This window comes from Salvia miltiorrhiza, chromosome 5 (assembly GCF_028751815.1).
Source record: "Salvia miltiorrhiza cultivar Shanhuang (shh) chromosome 5, IMPLAD_Smil_shh, whole genome shotgun sequence".
Lineage (NCBI taxonomy): Eukaryota > Viridiplantae > Streptophyta > Magnoliopsida > Lamiales > Lamiaceae > Salvia > Salvia miltiorrhiza.
The window spans coordinates 54,907,700-54,913,699 of NC_080391.1; positions in this window are offsets into that span (position 1 = coordinate 54,907,700).

A 6,000-nucleotide genomic window follows, 5' to 3' on the forward strand; every position below is an offset into this window, starting at 1 on the left:
GCTACTACACACATTACGAATGACATGCAGAACTTGGCCATCAATAATGACTACAATGGCAATGATAGCCTCATGGTTGGAAATGGTAACACTCTGCCCATCTCTTCAGTTGGTTTTAACACCATTCCTTTATCTTCTAACCATTCTCTATTACTCAACAACATTCTATATGTTACTCAAATAACCAAAAACCTTTTGAGCATCTCTCAGTTCACAAAAGACAATGCAGTAACCATTGAATTCACCCACACCTCTTGTTTTGTGAAGGACTGCAACACCCAACAGGTCCTGCTGAAGGGAACACTATCTAATGGACTTTATCAACTTGACTTGTCTTCTCTCTACAACAAAGCTTCTTCTCCATCACTCTGTCATAACACCCATGCTGTTTGTATCCGTACTAGATCTACTTGTAATAAAACTCCATGTAATAAGTCTGCTTCTAGTTCTTCTAGCAAGTTTGCTGGTGTATGCACTTCTCTAGATACCTTACATAGAATTCTTGGTCATCCTGGACCACATGTACTTGCTAAAGTCTGTACTCAGCTACAAATTCCTTATAAATCTACTGATATTAGCTTCTGTGAAGCATGCAAGTTGGGAAAAATGCATCAAAAACCACATACTTCTCAGCCTATTAAATCTACATCTGCCTTTGATCTTGTTTACTCAGATTTGTGGGGTCTTGCTTCTACACTATCTACTGCTGGGTATAAGTACTATATAATTTTTGTTGATGATTTCACAAGATACACATGGATTTACCCTTTATTTCTTAAGTCTCAAACCACTGCCACAGTCAAACACTTCATTGAAATGGTTAAGTGTCAGTTTTCAACATCTATCAAATCCTTTCAAACTGACTGGGGGGAGAATTTAGACCCTTAGTTAACCATCTCACTACTTTAGGTATACATTTTCAACACCCTTGTCCACACATACATACTCAAAATGGGAGGGTTGAAAGGAAACATCAACATGTAGTTGATATGGGTATTACACTATTAGCTCAAGCTTCACTTCTTTTCTCTTTTTGGTGGGATGCATTCCAGTCTGCTGTCTATCTAATAAATAGGTTACCTTCCCCTTCTCTCAATAACATCTCTCCCTTTCAGGCTCTTTATCATCAAATTCCCAATTACAAGTGGCTCAAAGTCTTTGGATGTGCCTGCTATCCTTATCTTAAACCATACAATCAACATAAACTGCATTATAAGTCTTCTAAATGTCTATTCTTGGGGTATAGTGAACACCACAAAGGGTACAAATGTCTCAGTCCCTCTAATATAATGTACATTGCAGATACTGTTCATTTTCAAGAACAAGAGTTTCCTTATTCTAATATGTTTACTCTTCCAAGTCCTGCTCCTATTGAATACTCCACTAATATACTTCCAATCTTGCCTCTACCTGACACTCCAGTTCCACATCAAGTCAATCTACCTGCATTAGAAAGCTCTCCCTCATCTGAAAGTTCTCCTCCTTCATCATCATCATCTTCTTCCACATCTTCAGCTCTTCTTTCTGCCACATCCTCTGCATCATCACCTCCTGCTCCATCTCCCTCTCCAACACCCTCTCCATCTCTCTTACCTCTCCCATCTCCAACCCCATCACCACCACCACCACCTCCTCCTCCTCTTCCCCTATCATCCACCACAACTACTCACTCCATGATTACCAGATCTAAGCGTGGGATTTTCAAGCCCAAAAGTTATATTGTTGATCAAGTTTCTGCTACTGTCAATTCTAATCAGGGTACTCTCACATCCTCCACTACTTCTTTAGGCTGCTTCACTATACAACAACATGAGGCCTTTATTGTTCAGAATATTACATCATCTTCTGCCTCCCAGCTGCCTTCTCTTCCCAAAACAGATGATGAGGCCTTAGCTCATCCAGAATGGTGCTCTGCTATGGAAAAAGAATTTCAGGCTCTGAATATTAAAGGTACCTGGACTTTAATACCGTCTTCTCCATTATACAAGATTATCAGCAATAAATGGCTTTACATAATTAAATCTCTCTCTTCTGGTGAGATGGATAAGCTTAAGGCAAGGCTTGTTACCCGAGGATTTGAGTAGTTGGCTGGTGTGGATTTCTTAGAAATTTTTAGCCCTGTTGTTAAGTCTTCTACTATTAGACTAATGTTTGCACTCGCAGCTTCAAAAGGGTGGGGTATCCAGCAGATTGATGTGAATAACGCATTTCTCAATGGAGATCTTGAGGATACTATTTACATGTCCCAACCTAAAGGTTTTGAAGACTTGGAGCATCCTGATTATGTGTGTAAGCTGAATAAATCTCTCTATGGTTTGAGACAAGCTCCTCGAGCTTGGTATGATAAGTTGAGAAACTGCATCTACTCTCTTGGCTTCAAACGGTCTGTCTCTGACTTCTCCCTCTTTTACAGAAATAAGAATGGTGGTTTACTTCTTATACTCATTTATGTGGATGACATTTTAATAACTGGTGATGATCATTCTGAGGTGCTTAGCTTGATTGATCTTTTGAACAAACAGTTTGCTCTTACTTCCATGGGGGAAGTGCATTATTTTTTAGGACTTGAAGTCACCAAGTCTGGTTCCAGCTATGCTCTTTGCCAATCCAAATACATTAAAGAGCTGTTGGATAAAACACATATGAGCTCTTGTCATCCATGCTCTACTCCAATTACTCCAGCCACAAGGCTTTCAAAAGAAGGAGGGGAGCCTTTTTCTGATTCATCTCTCTACCGCAGCACCATTGGGGCTTTACAATATCTCACACATACGCGGCCTGACATAGCTTTTGTTGTCAACAAACTTAGCCAGTTTTTGCACCATCCTGCTACTTTACACTGGGCAGCCTGCAAACGAGCACTGAGATATCTCAAAGGTTCCATGTCATTGGCTCTTCACTTTTCACCTTCCTCCTCATCCCAACTAATCAGTTTTGCAGATGCGGATTATGCTAGTTGTGTGGATGATAGGCGTTCCACCGGTGGATATTGTGTCTATTATGGCACCAATCTTATCACCTGGAGTTCTAAGAAACAGCACGTGGTGTCACACAGTAGCACAGAATCTGAATATAGAGCTATTGCCTCTACCACAACTGAGCTTCTTTGGCTTCATTCCTTATGCCAATAGCTCAATCTTCCTGTTGCCACACCTCATAAGCTTTGGTGTGATAGCTCCAGTGCAGTGGCTTTGTCTTCTAACCCAGTGTTTCATGCTCGCACAAAGCACATCGAAGTCGATGTGCATTTTATTCGGGAGAAGGTTCAAGACAAATTTGTGGAAGTTGGTCATGTTCCTGCTGCTGATCAAGTAGCTGATGTTTTTACCAAGCCTCTTGCTGAGCCTAGATTTTGTGCTCTTCGAAGATTGCTGTTACTTGAGCCGTTGGATGATCATGGATAAGTTTTTTGGAGCATATTGAAGTCTATTGTTTGCTTAGTTATTAGATGATTAGTTAGCTTCTTGTTAGTTAGTTTGATGAGTCAGCTTGTATTAGTTAGACAGTTAGTAGTCTGCGGTAGTATAAATATGTGTAAATCAGTTGATAATTATTCATTCAATCAAATGAAATCATTTCTCTCACTTCTCAAACCTCCTGCTTTCTATTAATTTTAACAAATTTTAGAGATAACATTATATATCAAATCTTTTTTTAGGTGGGGTATCATGACTAGTTGTATTCTCGTTCATGAGTTGGTTATTTTATGTCAATTCCAAATTAGTTGGTTTTAAGAAATCATTGCTATGGGATTGAGGAGTATGCCTCTATTGTTCTCGATAAACTCGATTGGAGAAAGGCGATTTCTCGCTGAATGTATCGTGATTCGTGCAAGATCGTTGATGGAAAATTTGTGAAGGATTTGGTGGAGATTGAAAGAAAGTTGAGCAGGGCGATGATCATCGATGATAATCCTAATTCATATAAGTTTCAGTTAGAAAATGCGATCTCGATTAGGACGTTTTGTGGATTATATGGCCTACGAGGAGTTGAGGAGGATGATGGAGGTATTTGAACACATTTGTAAATTAAAATAACAAACGATTGGTGGAGATTGAGAGAAAGTTGAGCAGGGAGATGATCATCGATGATAATCCTAATTCATATCAGTTTCAGTTAGAAAATGTGATCTCGATTAGGCCGTTTGTGGATTATATGGCCTATGAGGAGTTGAGGAGGATGATGGAGGTATTTGAACCACATTTGTAAATTAAAATAACAAACGATGTGTAACGACAAGTTGACGGAGGGGTGTAATTGCACCAAAATTGCGACATCGAGGGCGGATTGACCGAATGTTGAGTATACGGGGCAATAGTTCATATGGGTGTATTTGTTAGGGGCTAAATTGTTACTTTTCTCAATTAAATACCATGTAGGCGCTATGTCAGTTCGGAGGTTGTCAAAATAAAAAATTGTAAAAAAATTTAACCACCAATTAAATTCATATAAATTCATACAAAATTTAAAGTTCATAGAAAAATTGAAAATATTGTAAAATTCATACATTTTAATATAATTAACCCAAAAAATAATATAGTTTTGAGTTGACATGAGATTAAAAAGAATTAATTGTATATATTTTCAAGTCAACTTTGGAACAGTCTACTAATCTTTCATATGCCGAAATTCTCATCCTGAGGCGTATAAATTTTCACAATTTGAGTATTAAATAATTAAAATTAATACTTCATAATTTTAAAATAAAATTAATTAATGAAACATTTGACTATTTAGTCCAGAAATATATCGCAATCATTAAGAATCATTATTTCGAAGCGTTCCAAAAAAAAAGTTTAGAATTACAAAAGGTTTCTGTAATATAACCAAATAAACAATTCCTATACGGATAAAACCTCTACGTCACAAAAAAAAAAAAAAATTATCCACACGCAAGCAGAATCACTACTCACATAAAAGTGAAATACATAACATTTACACCACACAAAGATATGAGAAAATTATCCACATACATGCGAAACTACAACTCACATAAAATTGAAAATTATCCGCATGCAGGCGAAACTACTTTTTTTTTATATATATATATATATATATATATATATATATATATATAAAAGTTATTTTTTCCAGCCAAAGTAATAATTATTTATACGCCTCAGGATGAGTTATTTATAAAAGCTCAACCATTTATATAAATAATACTAAGTTATTTTTACCCGCCAAAATCACTTTACTATTTTTATAAATAATTAATATTATTTTTAATTTTTTTGTTTGTTCTTATTTACGTATGAAATATTTTTTTGTTATATTATCTATGTCATTTTCCTCATTCAATTTATTTCATTAAAAAATTAATTCATTTTAGTTTGAAATTTATCTAAAAAAATTATAAATTCACACCGAAAAGGAATATACATTTTGGTTAGCTCAAAACAGTCATTCAACTTTTTCTCATCTCTATTCTCCTCATCCGTGTTGATAAAATATACTCTATCGATCTCAATTAAATATACTCTAACATGCATACAAAAAATAAGTTTTAGAATAATCTTTTTTCTTAGTAGAAACCTTAAATAAAAAATATATGGATATTTTAACTAGCTAATAATGATTGTTGATAAAAATATGTTGTTAATTGAGATATTGGTCATTGATTTGACTCATATACAACTATAAAAGTCATCTTTATTTGAACAATTATAGTATTAGTGAGATCTATTATATGTATATGTTAGAAAAATTATTAATGTTATTTTTTAAGTTATGAAAATATTATATTTTTTAAAAAAAATTATGAAAATATTTCTAATTTTATCATAATTATATAATATAAAAAAATATTCAACTTCAAAATTATAAATTATTTATATTTTTTAATAATTTAGTTAAATAACTAGTAGGAGCAAAAACTAGTAAAAGTAAAAAAAAAAACTATACACACTCAGCGCTAGGTGTCACAACAAGAAAAAGAAATGAAAATACAAGTAGTATTTCATTTAAAAAGTTTATCCCAACACTGCGTCGTTTCGACGC